This window comes from Callithrix jacchus, chromosome 4 (assembly GCF_049354715.1).
Source record: "Callithrix jacchus isolate 240 chromosome 4, calJac240_pri, whole genome shotgun sequence".
Taxonomy (NCBI): domain Eukaryota; kingdom Metazoa; phylum Chordata; class Mammalia; order Primates; family Cebidae; genus Callithrix; species Callithrix jacchus.
This window is the reverse complement of record NC_133505.1, coordinates 59,154,298-59,168,924: the sequence shown is the minus strand read 5'-3', so window position 1 is coordinate 59,168,924 and position 14,627 is coordinate 59,154,298. Positions and strand designations below refer to the sequence as shown.

General features: G+C 40.7%; 1 pseudogene; it reads left to right on the top strand.

Moving 5' to 3' along the window:
* LOC100409848 (transportin-3 pseudogene) overlaps nucleotides 1-14,394 on the top strand; it is a 56,872-nt pseudogene extending 42,478 nt beyond the window's left edge.
* Nucleotides 14,395-14,627: the final 233 nt, after the last annotated feature.

Here is a 14,627-nt window from a genome sequence, read left to right as displayed (position 1 = left end):
TAACCCTCATATATCCAAAGAGACAACTCATAAAGGAGAGCTGAGGCTGACATCTGGCAGGTATCCTTCTGGGACTAAGATAACAGAAGAAGAAACTAGCAGAAACCCTTAGTGTTCTGTAGCTGCCACAGGTGATCCCCAGGCAGGCAGAGTCTGGAGTGGACCTCCAGCAGTCCTACAGCAGAGGGGCCTGAATACTAGAAGGAAAACTAAAAAACAGAAAGAAATAACTTCATCATCAACAAAAAAAATGGTCACTCAGAGACAACATAAAAAAGTCACAAACTACAAAGACCACAGGTAGATAAATTCATAAAGATGGGAAGAAATCAGAGCAAAAAGGATGAAAACACCCAAAACCAGAATGCCGCTCGTCCTCCAAGGGATAACAACACCTCACCAGAAGGGAACAAAGGTGGATAGTGAATTAGTCTGATGAACTGACAGAAACAGGCTTCAGAAGGTGGGTAATAAGAAACTTCTCTGAGCTAAAAGAACATGTTCTAACCCAATGCATAGAAACTAAGACACTTGAAAAATGGTTTAATGCTGACAAAAACAAGCAATGGGGAAAGGATTCCCTGTTTAATAAATGGTGTTGGGAAAACTGGTTAGTCATGTGCAGAAAGCAGAAACTGGACCCCTTCCTGACACCTTACACTAAAATTAACTCCAGATGGATTAAAGATTTAAACATAAGACCTGGCACCATAAACACCCTAGAAAAAAATCTATGCAAAACCATTCAGGAGATAGGAGTAGGCAAGGACTTCATGACCAAAACACCAAAAGCATTGGCAACAAAAGCCAAAATAGACAAATGGGACCTAATCCACAGCTTCTGCATGGCAAAAGAAACAGTCACTAGAGTGAATCAGCAACCAACAGAATGGGAAAAAATTTTTGCAGTCTACCCATCTGACAAAGGGCTGATATCCAGAATTTACAAAGAACTCAAACAGATTTACAGGAAAAAAACAAACAAGCATATTAAAAAGTGGGCAAAAGATATGAACAGACACTTTACAAAAGAAGACATATATGAGGCCAACAAATACATGAAAAAATGCTCATTAGCACTGGTCATTAGAGAGATGCAAATCAAAACCACATTGAGATACCATCTCATGCCAGTTAGAATGGCGATCATTAAAAATCTGGAGACAACAGATGCTGGAGAGGATGTGGAGAAATAGGAACACTTTTACACTGTTGGTGGGAGTGTCAATTAGTTCAACCATTGTGGAAGACTGTGTGGCAATTCCTCAAGGCTTTAGAAATAGAAATTTCAATTGACCCAGCAATCCCATTACTGGGTATATATCCAAAGGACTATAAATCGTTCTGCTATAAGGACACATGCACACGAATATTCATTGCAGCACTGTTTACAATAGCAAAGGCCTGGAACCAACCCAAATGCCCATCAATGATAGACTGGATTGGGAAAATGTGGCACATATACACCATGGAATATTATGCAGCAATAAAAAATGATGAGTTTGTGTCGTTTGTAGGGACATGGATGAATCTGGAGAACATCATTCTCAGCAAACTGACACAAGAACAGAAAATGAAATACTGCATATTCTCACTCATAGGTGGGTGATGAAAAAAGAGAACACATGGACACAGGGAAGGGAGTACCAAACACTGGGGTCTATTGGGGGGAAGAGGGGAGGGACAGTGGGGGTCCTGGGGAGCTGGGGAGGGATAGCCTGGGGAGAAATGCCAAATGCAGGTGAAGGGGAGGAAGGCAGCAAAACAAACTGCCATGTGTGTACCTATGCAAATGTCTTACATGTTCTGCACATGTACCCCCAAACCTAAAATGCAATAAAAAAAGGTTTAATGAAATGCTAACAAGAATAAACAACTTAGAGAAGAATATTAATGATCTGATGGAGGTGAAAAACACAAGAATTTCTCAAAGCATATACAAGTTTCAATAGCCGAATTGACCACACAGAAAAAAGGATATCAGAGATTGAAATCAACTCAATGTAATAAAATGAGAAGGCAAGATTAGATTAAAAAAAGAATGAGAAGAAATGAACAAAGCCTCCAAGAAATATCAGATTATGTGAAAAGACCTAACCTACATTTGATAGGTGTACCTAAATGTGACAGAGAGAATGAATCCAAGCTGGAAAACACTCTTCAGGATATTATCCAGGAGAACTTCCCCAACCTACCAAGGCAGACCAACATTCAAGTCCAGGAAATACAGAGAACACGACAAAGGTATTTCTCAAGAAGAGTACCCCAAGGCACATAATCATCTGATTCATCAGGGTTGAAATGAAGGAAAAAATGCTAAGGGAAGCCAGAGAGAAAGGTCCAGTTACCCACAACAGGAAGACCATCAGACTCACAGTGCATCTCATGGCAGAAACCCTACAAGCCAGTAGAGAGTGGGGGCCAATATTCAACATCCTTAAAGAAAAGAATTTTCAACCCAGAATTTCATACCCAGCCAAACTAAACTTCATAAGTGAAGAAGAACGAAAATCCTTTATGAATAAGCAATTGCTGAGAGATTTTCTCACAAACAAGCCTGCCTTATAAGAGCTCCTGAAAGAAGCACTAAACACAGAAAGAAACAAAAAGTACCAGCCACTCCAAAAACATACCAAATGGTAAACAGCATCAGAACAATTAAGAAACTGCATCAACTAATGGGCAAAACAACCAGCTAGCATCAAAATGCAGGATCAAATTCACACATAACAATAGTAACCTTAAATGTAAATGGGCTAAATGCCCCAATCAAAAGACACAGACTGGCGAATTAGATAAAAAGTCAAAGCCCAACGATGTGCTCTATCCAGGAAACCTATCTCACATGCAAGGACACACATAGGCTCAAAATAAAGGGATGGATGAAGCAAATGAAGAGAAAAAAAAAGCAGGAGTTGCAATCCTAGTCTCTGATAAAACAGACTTTAAACCAACAAAGATCAAAAGAGAAAAAGGGCATTACATATTGGTAAAAGGATCAATGCAACAAGAAGAGCTAACAATTCTAAATATATATGTACCCAATACAGGATCACCCAGATACATAAAGCAAGTTCTTAATGACCTGCAAAGAGATTCAGACTCCCACACAACAATATTGGGAGACTTTAACACTCCACTGTCAATATTAGACATATCAACAAGACAGAAAATTAACAAGGATGTCCAGGACTTGAACTCAGATCTGGACCAAGCAGGCCTAATAGACATCTACAGAACTCTCTAACACAGATTCACAGAATATAAATTCTTTTCAGTACCACATCACACCTACTCTAAAATTGACCACATAATTGGAAGTAAATCACTCCTCAGAAAATGCAAAAGAACAGAAATCATAACAAACATTCTCTCAGACCACAGGGCAATCAAATTAGAACTTAGAATTAAGAAATAACTCAGAACCACACAGATTCATGGAAACTGAACAACGTGCTCCTGAACGTCGACTGGATAAACAATGAAATGAAGGCAGAAATAGAGATGCTATTTAAAACCAAGGAAAATGAAGACAAAATGCACCAGAATCTCTGAAACATCTTTAAAGCAGTCTCTAGAGAAAATTTTATAGCAATAAATGCCCACATGAGGAGCAAGGAAAGTTCTAATATCAACACCCTATCACCAAAATTGAAAGAGCTAGAGGAGCATGATCAAAAAAACTCAAAAGCTAGCAGAAGACAAGAAATAACTAAGATTATAGCATAACTGAAGGAGATAGAAACACACACACAAAAAAAAACATTCAAAAAATCAGAAATTCCAGGAGCTGGTTTTTTGAAAAGATAAACAAAATAGACAGACTGCTAGCCAGATTGATAAAAAGGAAAAGAGAGAAGAATCAAATAGATGCAATAAAAAACAAGAAAGAGGATATCACCACAGATTCCACAGAAATACAATTACCATCAGAAATTACTACAGACAATTCTATGCACATAAACCAGTAAACATGGAAGAAATGGATAAATTCCTGGACACAAGCACCCTTCCAAGCCTAAACTAGGAAGAAGTCAAAACCCTGAATAGACCAGTAACAAGGCCTGAAGTTGAGGCAGCAACTAATAGCCTACCAACCAAAAAAAAAGCCCAGGTCCAGATGGGTTTTTCTTTTTTTTTTTTATTATTTTTTTATTGCATTTTAGGTTTTGGGGTACATGTGCAGAGCATGCAATAGAGTTGCATAGGTACACACAGGGCAGTGTGTTTTGTTTGCTTTCTCCCCTTCACCCACATTTGGTATTTCTCCCCTGGCAGTCCCTCCCCACCTCCCCCTCCCACTGGCCCTCCCCTTTTCCCCCTATAGACCCCAGTGTTTAGTACTCCCCTCTCTGTGTCCATGTGTTCTCATTTTTCATCACCCGCCTATGAGTGAGAATATGTGGTGTTTCATTTTCTGTTCTTGTGTCAGTTTGCTGACAATGATGTTCTCCAGATTCATCCATGTCCCTATAAACGACACGAACTCATCATTTCTGATTGGTGCATAATATTCCATGGTGTATATGCGCCACATTTTCCCAATCCAGTCTATCATTGACGGGCATTTGGGTTGATTCCAGGTCTTTGCTATTGTAAACAGTGCTGCAATGAACATTCGTGTGCATGTGTCCTTGTAGTAGAACGATTTATAGTCCTTTGGATATATACCCAGTAATGGGATTGCTGGGTCAAATGGGATTTCTATTTCTAAGGCCTTGAAGAATCGCCACACCATCTTCCACAATGGTTGGACTAATTTACACTCCCACCAACAGTGTAAAAGTGTTCCTTTTTCTCCACATCCTCTCCAGCATCTGTTGTCTCCAGATTTTTTAATGATCGCCATTCTAACTGGCGTGAGATGGTATCTCAATGTGGTTTTGATTTGCATCTCTCTGATGACCAGTGACGATGAGCATTTTTTCATATGATTGTTGGCCTCATATATGTCTTCTTTCGTAAAGTGTCTGTTCATATCCTTTGACCACTTTTGAATAAGCTTGTTTGTTTTTTTCCTGTAAATCTGTTTGAGTTCTTTTTAAATTCTGGATATCAGCCCTTTGTCAGATGGGTAAACTGCAAAAATTTTTTCCCATTCTGTTGGTTGCCGATTCACACTAGAGACTGTTTCTTTTGCTGTGCAGAAGCTGTGGAGTTTGATTAGGTCCCATTTGTCTATTTTGGCTTTTGTTGCCAATGCTTTTGGTGTTTTGTTCATGAAGTCCTTGCCTACTCCTATGTCCTGGATGGTTTTGCCAAGATTTCCTTCTAGGGTTTTTATGGTGCCGGGTCTTATGTTTAAGTCTTTAATCCATCTGGAGTTAATTTTGGTGTAAGGTGTCAGGAAGGGGTCCAGTTTCTGCTTTCTACACATGGCTAGCCAGTTTTCCCAACACCATTTGTTGAACAGGGAGTCCCTTCCCCATTGCTTGTTTTTGTCAGGTTTATCAAAGATTGTATGGTTGTAGCTATGTTGTGTTGCCTCTGATGCCTCTGTTCTGTTCCATTGATCTATATCTCTGTTTTGGTACCAGTACCATGCTGTTTTGATTACTGTAGCCTTATAGTATAGTTTGAAATCCGGTAGTGTGATGCCCCCCGCTGTGTTCTTTTTGCTTAGAATTGACTTGGCTATGCGGGCTCTCTTTTGGTTCCATATGAAGTTCAAGGTGGTTTTTTCCAGTTCTGTGAAGAAAGTCAATGGTAGCTTGATGGGGATAGCGTTGATTCTGTAAATTACTTTGGGCAGTATAGCCATTTTCACAATATTAATTCTTCCTAACCATGAACATGGAATGTTTCTCCATCTGTTTGTGTCCTCTCTGATTTCGTTGAGCAGTGGTTTGTAGTTTTCCCTGAAGAGGTCCCTTACGTTCCTTGTGAGTTGTATTCCAAGGTATTTTATTCTTTTTATAGCAATTGTGAATGGCAGTTCGTTCTTGATTTGGCTCTCTTTAAGTCTGTTATTGGTGTAGAGGAAGGCTTGTGATTTTTGCACATTGATTTTATATCCTGAGACTTTGCTGAAGTTGCTTATTAGTTTCAGGAGTTTTTGGGCTGAGGCGATGGGGTCTTCTAGGTATATTATCATGTTGTCTGCAAATAGAGACAATTTGGCTTCCACCTTTCCTATTTGAATACACTTTATTTCTTTTTCTTGCCTGATTGCTCTGGCTAGAACTTCCAGTACTATATTGAATAGGAGTGGTGACAGAGGGCATCCTTGTCTAGTGCCGGATTTCAAAGGGAATGCTTCCAGTTTTTGCCCATTCAGTATGATATTGGCTGTTGGTTTGTCATAAATAGCTTTTATTACTTTGAGATACGTTCCATCGATACCGAGTTTATTGAGGGTTTTTAGCATAAAGGGCTGTTGAATTTTGTCAAATGCCTTCTCTGCATCAATTGAGATAATCATGTGGTTTTTGTTTTTGGTTCTGTTTATGTGGTGAATTACATTTATAGACTTGCGCATGTTGAACCAGCCTTGCATCCCTGGGATGAATCCTACTTGATCATGATGAATAACTTTTTTGATTTGCTGTTGCAATCGGCTTGCCAATATTTTATTGAAGATTTTTGCATCTATGTTCATCATGGATATTGGCCTGAAGTTTTCTTTTCTTGTTGGGTCTCTGCCGGGTTTTGGTATCAGGATGATATTGGTCTCGTAGAATAATTTGGGTAGGATTCCTTCTTTTTGGATTATTTGGAATAGTTTCAGAAGAAATGGTACCAGCTCCTCTTTGTGTGTCTGGTAGAATTCGGCTGTAAACCCGTCTGGACCTGGGCTTTTTTTGTGTGGTAGGCTCTTGATTGCTGCCTCGACTTCTGCCCTTGTTATTGGTCTATTCATAGTTTCAGCTTCCTCCTGATTTAGGCTTGGGAGGACACAGAAGTCCAGGAATTTATCCATTTCTTCCAGGTTTACTAGTTTATGCGCATAGAGTTGTTTGTAATATTCTCTGATGATGGTTTGAATTTCTGTGGAATCTGTGGTGATTTCCCCTTTATCATTTTTTATTGCATCTATTTGGTTGTTCTCTCTTTTCTTTTTAATCAATCTGGCTAGTGGTCTGTCTATTTTGTTGATCTTTTCAAAAAACCAGCTCTTGGATTTATTGATTTTTTGGAGGGTTTTTCGTGTCTCAATCTCCTTCAGTTCAGCTCTGATCTTAGTTATTTCTTGTCTTCTGCTGGGTTTTGAGTTTTTTTGATCTTGCTCCTCTAGCTCTTTCAATTTTGACGATAGGGCGTCAATTTCGGATCTCTCCATTCTTCTCATATGGGCACTTATTGCTATATACTTTCCTCTAGAGACTGCTTTAAATGTGTCCCAGAGATTCTGGCATGTTGTGTCTTCGTTCTCATTGGTTTCGAAGAACTTCTTTATTTCTGCCTTCATTTCATTGTTTATCCAGTCAACATTCAGGAGCCAGTTGTTCAGTTTCCATGAAGCTGTGCAGTTCTGGGTTGGTTTCTGAATTCTGAGTTCTAACTTGATTGCACTATGGTCTGAGAGGCTGTTTGCTATGATTTCAGTTGTTTTGCATTTGCTGAGGAGTGCTTTACTTCCAATTATGTGGTCAATTTTAGAGTAGGTATGATCTGGTGCTGAGAAGAATGTCTATTCTGTGGATTTGGGGTGGAGAGTTCTGTAAATGTCTATCAGGTTTGCTTGCTCCAGGTCTGAGTTCAAGCCCTGGATATCCTTGTTGATTTTCTGTCTGGTTGATCTGTCTAATATTGACAGTGGAGTGTTAAAGTCTCCCACTATTATTGTGTGGGAGTCTAAGTCTCTTTGTAAGTCATTAAGAACTTGCCTTATGTATCTGGGTGCTCCTGTATTGGGTCCATATATGTTTAGGATCGTTAGCTCTTCTTGTTGTATCGATCCTTTTACCATTATGTAATGGCCTTCTTTGTCTCTTTTGATCTTTGTTGCTTTAAAGTCTATTTTATCAAAGATGAGGATTGCAACTCCTGCTTTTTTTGCTCTCCATTTGCTTGGTAAATCTTCCTCCATCCCTTTATTTTGAGCCTTTGTGTATCCTTGCATGTGAGATGGGTTTCCTGGATACAGCACACTGCTGGGTTTTGGCTTTTTATCCAATTTGCCAGTTTGTGTCTTTTGATTGGTGCATTTAGTCCATTTACATTTAGGGTTAATATTGTTATGTGTGAGTTTGACACTGCCATTTTGATGCTAGCTGGCTGTTTTGCCCATTAGTTGTTGTAGATTCTTCATTATGTTGATGCTCTTTAGCATTTAGTGTGATTTTGGAGTGGCTGGTGCTGGTTGTTCCTTTCTATGTGTAGTGCCTCTTTCAGGAGCTCTTGTAAAGCAGGCCTGGTGGTGACAAAATCTCTGAGTGCTTGCTTGTTCGCAAATGATTTTATTTTTCCTTCACTTCTGAAGCTCAGTTTGGCTGGATATGAAATTCTGGGTTGAAAGTTCTTTTCTTTAAGGATGTTGAATATTGGCCCCCACTCTCTTCTGGCTTGTAGAGTTTCTGCTGAGAGATCTGCTGTGAGTCTGATGGGCTTCCCTTTGTGGGTGACCCGACCTTTCTCTCTGGCTGCCCTTAGTATTTTCTCCTTTATTTGAACCTTGTTGAATCTGACGATTATGTGCCTTTGGGTTGCTCTTCTTGTGGAATATCTCTGTGGTGTTCTCTGTATTTCCTGCATTTGAGTGTTGGCCTGTCTTGCCAGGTGGGGGAATTTTTCCTGGATAATGTCCTGCAGAGTATTTTCCAGCTTGGATTCATTCTCTTCATCACATTCTGGTACGCCTATCAAACGTAGGTTAGGTCTCTTCACATAGTCCCACATTTCTTGGAGACTTTGTTCATTCCTTTTTGCGCTTTTTTCTCTGATCTTGGTTTCTCGTTTTATTTCATTGAGTTGATCCTCGACTTCTGATATTCTTTCTTCTGCTTGGTCAATTCGGCTATTGAAACTTGTGCATGTTTCGCGAAGTTCTCGTATTGTGTTTTTCAGCTCCTTTAATTCATTCATATTCCTCTCTAAGGTATCCATTCTTGTTATCATTTCCTCAAATCTTTTTTCAAATCTTTTTTCAAGGTTTTTACTTTCTTTACGTTGATTTAAAACATGTTCTTTTAGGTCACAAAAGTTTCTCATTATCCACCTTCTGAAGTCTAATTCCGTCATTTCGTCACAGTCATTCCCCGTCCAGCTTTCCTCCCTTGCTGGTGAGGAGTTTTGGTCCTTTCTAGGTGGCGAGGTGTTCTGGTTTTGGGTGTTTTCCTCCTTTTTTTGCTGGTTTCTTCCCATCTTTGTGGATTTATCCACCTGTCATCTGTGTAGTTACTGACTTTTTGATTGGATCTCTGAGTGGACACCCAGATTGTTGATGATGGAGTATTTCTGTTACTTGGTTTTCCTTCTACCAGTCTAGCCCCTTCGCTGTACGACCGCTGAGGTCCACTCCAGGCCCTGCTTGTCTGGGGTGCACCTGTAGCGGCTGCGGAACAGCGAGGGATGCTACCAGTTTCTTTTTCTGCTATCTTTGTCCCAGGATGATGTCTGCCGAATGTCAGTCTTATGGATATAGAGGGGTCAGGGAGTTGCTTGAGGAGACAGTCTGTAGGAGCTCAAGTGCTGAGCTGTGAGCTCTGTTGTTCATTCAGGGCTGCTAGGCTGCTATGTTTAGTTCTGCTGCAACCTAACTCGTAAGAAAACCCCTTTTTTTTCCTCAGATGCTCTGTCTGGGGGGGGTTGGGGCTTTCCTTGTGAGTGTCCGCCTCACTGTCCTGCCCAGCTAGGAGGCAGTCTAGTCACTTTTTGCCTGCCGAGGCTCCGCCCTGCTGGTGTGAGGTTCGCCCTTTTCCTGCAGGCTCCGCCCTTCTGCTGTGGTCTCCGCCCTGTTGCCTCAGGCTACGCCCTGCAGTGGAGTCTCTCTGTTGTACCGGGTTTTGGCAGCGGCAGGCTGTGTCACAATGGGCGTGTACCTCAGTAGGGGCTGATTGCCTCGGTAATGGCTGACGCCCCTCCCCCGCGGAGCTGCACTTTAAAAAAAAAACCTATTCACTGGGAGCGTTTGGAATCGCCGTTTTGTTTGTCGCACTGCGCTCCCCCAAACGCTGACTCCCTGGGATTTCCTGGGCTGGGTCACAGTTCAAGACCCGTTCAGTCTCAAGTTCAGCCCTCTCGGGTCTTAGTTTGCCGGTTCAACAGGGCACCCGTAACAGTGCGCTTTTGTATGGAGCGCTGTGGAGCGCCTCTGCGCTCCGGCGCAGGCCGGAGCCACACCGGCTGCTGGCTACGCCAGCGGAGACCTCTGCCTGGCGTCCCGCATCTCTTTTATACCTGGGAATTTCCCCGTTCTGTGGGCAACTAAGATCCGTCTGGAAATGCTTCCCCGACTCACCCTCTCTGTGCGTCCAGCGAGAGCTTCAATCCTGGGTTGTTCTCCCCAGATGGATTTTTCTACCAGACATACAAAGAGGAGCTGGTACCACTTTTGAATCTTTTCCAAACAATCCAAAAAGAGGGAATGCTTCCCAAATCATTTTATGAGACCAACATCATCCTGATATCAAAACCCAGCAGAGACTCAACAAAAAAGAAAACTTTAGGCCAACGTCCATGATGAACACAGATGCAAAATATTTACTAAAATACTGGCAAATCAATTGCAACAGCACATCAAAAAGCGTAGCCATCACAATCAGGTAGGATTCATCCGGGGATGCAAGGCTGGTTCAACATACGCATGTCTACAAATGTAATCCACCACATAAACAGAACCAAAGACAAAAACCATATGATTATCTCAATAGAGGCAGAGAAGGCCTTCAACAAAATTCAGCAGCCCTTTCAGCTAAAAACTCTCAATAAACTAGGTATCGATTGAATGTATCTCAAAATAATAAAATCGTTTTACAATAAACCCACAGCCAATATCATACTGAATGGGCAAAAACTGGAAGCATTCCCTTTGAAATCTGGCACTAGACAAGGATGCCCTCTCTAACCACTTTTATTCAATATAATATTGGAAGTTTTAGCCCAAGCAATCAGGCAAGAAAAAGAAGTAAAGGATATTCAATTAGGAAAGGAGGAAGTCAAATTGTCTCTATTTGCAGACAACATGATTCTACATTTAGAAGACCCCATCATCTCAGCCCAAAGTCTCCTGAAACTGATAAGCAACTTCAGCAAAGTCTCAGGATACAAAACCAATGTGCACAAATCACAAGCATTTCTATATACCAGTAACAGACTTAAAGAGAGCCAAACCCAAAATGAACTGCCATTCACAATTGCTACAAAGAGAATAAAATACCTAGGAATACAACTAACAAAGGATGTAAAGGATCTCTTGAAGGAGAACTAGAAGCCACTGATCAAGAAAATAAGAGAGGACACAAACAGCTGGAAAAACATTCCGTGCTCAAGGTTAGGAAGAATCAATACTATGAAAATGGCCATACTGCCCAAAGTAATTTATAGATTCAGTGCTATCCCCATCAAGCTATCTATGACCCTCTTCACAGAACTGGAAAAAACCACCTTAAACTTCATATGGAACCAAAAGAGAGCCCACATAGACAAGACAATTCTGAGCAAAAAGAATGAAGCTGGAGGCATCATGCTACCTGACGTTAAACTATACTACAAGCCTACAATAATCAAAACAGCATGGTACTAGTACCAATACAGAGGTCCATAGACCAATAGAACAGAACAGAGGCCTCAGAGGTAATGCCACACATCAACAACCATCTGATCTTTGACAAACATGACAAAAACAAGCAATGGGGAAAGGATTCCCTGTTTAATAAATGGTGTTGGGAAAACTGGCCAATAGTGTGCAGAAAGCAAAAACTAGACCCGTTCTTGACACCTTACACTAAAATTAACTCCAGATGGATGAAATACTTAGAAATAAGACCTAACACCATAAAAACCCTAGAAGAAAACCTAGGCAAAACCATTCAGAACATAGGCATAGGCAAGGACTTCATGACTAAAACACCAAAAGCATTGCAACAAAAGCCAAAATAGACAAATGGGACCTAATTAAACTCCAGAGCTTCTGCACAACAAAAGAAACAATCATTAGAGTGAACCAGCAACCAACAGAATGGGAAAAAAATTTTGCAATCTACCCATCTGACAAAGGGCTAATATCCAGAATCTACAAAGAACTAAAACAGATTTACAAGAAAAAAACAAACAAACCCATCCAAAAGTGGGTGAAGGACATGAACAGACACTTCAAAAGAAGATATATATGAGGCCAACAAACATGAAAAAATGCTCATCGTCACTGCTCATTAGAGAAATGCAAATCAAAACCACATTGAGATATCATCTTACACCAGTTAGAATGGTGGTCATTAAAAAATCTGGAGACAACAGATGCTGGAGAGGATGTGGAAAAATAGGAACACTTTTACATTGTTAGTGGGAGTGTAAATTAGTTCAATCATTGTGGAAGACAGTGTGGTGATTCCTTAGGGACCTAGAAATAAAAATACTATTTGACCCAGCAATCTCATTACTGGATATATATTTAAAGGATTATAAATCATGCTATTATAAAGTCATATGCATATGTATGTTTATTGAAGCACTGTTTATAATAGCAAAGACCTCGAGCCAACCCAAATGCCCATGGATGATAGATTGGACAAGGAAAATGTGGCACATATATACCACGGAATACTTGCAGCCATAAAAAACAATGAGTTTTTGTCCTTTGTAGAGACATGGATGAATCTGGAAACCATCATTCTCAGCAAACTGACACAAGAACAGAAAATCAAACACTGCATGTTCTCACTCATAGGTGGGTGTTGAACAATGAGAACATATGGACACAGGGAGGGGAGCATCACAGGCTGGGGTCTGTTGTGGGGGAATAGGGTTGGGACAGCAAGGGGTAGGGAGGTTGGGAAGGGATAACATGGGGAGAAATCCCAGATACAGGTGAAGGGGGAATGGAAGTAGCAAACCCCATTGCCATGTATGTACCTATGCAACAATTCTGCATGTTCTGCACATGTACCCCAGTACCTAAAGTGCTATAAAATATATATAATTAATAAATAAATAAAACTATATACTTCCTACTCAATTTTTCTGAAAACCCAAAGTGAAATTAAGAAAACAATTTCATTTAGAACAGCATCAAAAATAATATTTAGGAATAATTTTTTTAAAAAAAGAGTGCAAGAATTATACACTGAAAGCTGCAAAAAATTAATAAAAAGAAATTTTAAAATACATTAGTAAATGGAAAGTCTTTCCAAGTCCATGGATTGAAAATTTTAATATTAAAGTGGTAATACTCCTAAATTGATCTCCAGATTTAACACAATTCCTATGAAAATCCCAGTTACCTTTTTGTATCAATTGACAGTCTCATCATAAAATTCATATGGAAATTCAGAGACCCAAAGTAGCCAAAACACAGGGACTACTAGACATGTTCAGGCATTATGCACCTCCACCTTTCAGCTCCTAGAACAGCAGAATAGTCTCCAGAATCACTCTGACACTGTAGATGGCATGTTCAGGATACCCACCAGGTTTATTCAGTATAGCCCTATTATCTTGCAGAGGAGCCAAGGAATCATCCTCATCTCACAGTGGGTCATTGCCTCTACTTCCCTGGACCACTGGGATGCCAACTGTAGAATCATGAGGTTCCCACCAGACCTTACCCATACAGGGGTAGCCAATGATCATGAGGAAGACTTTGATTTACAGAAAGAACCAATTGGGCAGGTGATGAACCAGCTTAGACAGGAACTTGTCAGCCAGTTGCTCCACACATGCTGCTTTTGTCTCCTCCCCAACATATCCTGCCAGATGAGGCTAAAGTGCTCTAGGAGGTCATGCAGGTGGACAGTCCAGTTTTTTTTTTTTTTTTTTTTTGTCAGTGGTTAGAGAATTCCTTGAAAGGATTGCCAAAGGAGGCAACCATGGGAGCCCATCACAGTGACACACAAACAACTTACAGACTTCCACAAGCAAGTCACTAGTGCTGAGGAATGTAAGCAATTTTGCTGGGCTTTACAAGACTTCACCAGATTGTTTCAACAACTCACACTCCTGCACTGTTCCTGTCATCCAGGGATGTCTTTTAAATTAGAAGACACGGAGAAAGCAAAAACCAGACTGTGTCCCTCAATCAGAAACCTCCAGTGTGGCAGAGAGGACTTCACCACCAGCAGGGGGTCCGGCCAGACACCGAGAGACTCCAGCCTTCTGAGGTCATCCTGTGGAGATCCTGTTTGGCGGTATGAGGGAAAATCAGAGAAATTTAAAAAACGATATCTGCAGCCTGCTCAGTGTGGTGGGTGGGGAGCTGGTTTCCTGGTGAACTTGTTTCTAAAAGGAAAAATAATTTGAAAAAAAAAATTTTTTTAAAGGGCCAGGTGTGGAGGCTCATACCTGCAATCTCAGTGATTTGGGAGGACAAGGCAGGTGGATCACTTGAGGTCAGGAGTTCAAGACCAACCTTGCCAACATGGTGAAGCCCTATCTCTACTAAAAACATTCCTTGAAAGGATTGCCAAAGGAGGAAATTTTGTTTTTAAACAAAAATTAGCCAGGCATAGTGGCATGCACCTGTGATCCCAGCT